This window comes from Carlito syrichta, unplaced genomic scaffold, assembly GCF_000164805.1.
Source record: "Carlito syrichta isolate Samal-C Ts95f unplaced genomic scaffold, Tarsius_syrichta-2.0.1 Scaffold204570, whole genome shotgun sequence".
NCBI lineage: Eukaryota > Metazoa > Chordata > Mammalia > Primates > Tarsiidae > Carlito > Carlito syrichta.
The window spans coordinates 1-1,686 of NW_007148666.1; the positions used below are offsets into that span (position 1 = coordinate 1).

Consider the following 1,686-nt stretch of genomic DNA (forward strand, 5'->3'; position numbering starts at 1 on the left):
ACGTCTGGATCTGGGACAACAGGTCGGCCACCTCCTCCTCGCGATTGCTCCACAGGAAGGCCACCTCGTCCTGCAGCGACGGCACCTTCTTGTCCAGCTCCACCTTGGCCAGCGACGCCTCCTCAATGTCAGTGCGCAGTACGCAGATGGCCGCCTCAGTGTCGTTGCGCAGCCACGCCTTCTCCAAGCGCTCCTTGAGCCAGTGGACTTCCTTCTCCAGGTGGTCCAAGTCCAGCTGCACCTGCGCCTTCTCATGGTTCACCATCTCGAGGGTGGCACGCAGCTCACAGATCTCCTGGTTGTACTCATCTCCCAGCTGAGCGTGCAAAGCCTGCTTCTGCCGCAGCGCATGAAACTCTGTCTCGATCTCCTTGTTCTGCTGCTCCAGGTAGTGCACCTTATCAGTGTAGCTGGGGAAGCGGTCGTTCAGCCCCTGCCGCTGCTCTTTCTCGTTGAAGCGGGACAGCTTGCAGTCGCCACCGGACCGGACCGCCGCCATTGAGCAGGGCCTAGGACGGGCCGAAGTTGAGGCTCCTCTCGGCGGAGCTGAGCATGGCCGAGCTGCAGGCGAGGCACAGGGCGATCGTGCTGCGCTTGTAGAAGGTGGACACAGTGCTGGGCGAGCCGCGGGACCACCACTGCGAGCGGAAGCCGCTGGACCGCAAGCGACTGATGTGGCAGAAGCTCTAGCAGGCCTCGGCCACCGCAGGTAGGCAGACGGGTTGCCCAGCGAGTCCAACGTGTAGCTCATCTTGGAGGCCTTGGGGCATGTGGTTGTCACCGGAAGTGCATAGTTTGATTAAACTTCTGGCAAGAGCACACTCCTGGGGAGCCAGTGCTATTGCTTTTTGGTGGAAATTGGTGCTCTGCCACTGTTGGGGTATAGAGACCTGAAACCTTGGCATGCATGGAGGTAATTAACAGCGCCTTTTGTACATTTAGCATAAGTGTTAATTTTTAAATACCAGGGATTTTTTGGGAGGGCCGGGTTGGGTCCAGGTTCCAAGCAGAAGGGGAGAGTGTAAGTTAACCCACACGTCTTGAAATGCTGCCACAGTAGAGTGCTGGTCATGATAGAAATCTCCGAGTCCTGGTGGAAACCTAGCAAAGGTCCAGGGAGCGGTGGATCCTCTGGAGTGGACTCTTGGAGTTTTTGTGTAGGACCGTTATTATCAGGTGGAGGAGTGGAGGAGTTATGAAAAAATTAATCTTTCATCTTCAAGCCCAGGTGATTGGCCTGGATGAAGTTGCTGTAGCTACAATGAACAGGACGCTGGTGAAACTGATGCTGGACAGAGGTGTTTACCCATATTTTTAGTTTAAGATCCATTGGGAGGGGAAAATGCTCCCACCTCCATTGTCTGTCAGTGTCATCTAGTGCTATAAGGAATCTAGAGATAGAGAAAGTACACTGAAACATTAAAGACAATGGGTTGTGCCTGGCACTAAGCACAGGTTAGCGATAGTCTATAAGCTAATCTTTGAAATAATTGTATTATTTCAGGTCCCCACCAATGCTCAAGAAAGATGATAAAATAGACATTATACTCTTTTAATTTTAAATTTTTTATTTTAAAGACGTTGGGTACAATTCAGGATTAACTATACAAATGTTCATTATGCAGGTTTCCTTGTTGATGAGGTGTCCCCTCCCTCCCCTGACAGATTCCCACTATTGTCAATCCT

General features: G+C 52.0%; 1 pseudogene; it reads right to left on the bottom strand.

Annotated features, from left to right (window-relative positions):
* Positions 1–4: 4 nt before the first annotated feature.
* On the bottom strand, positions 5–751 carry LOC103253146 (annotated as a pseudogene).
* Between the last annotated feature and the right edge of the window lie 935 nt (positions 752–1,686).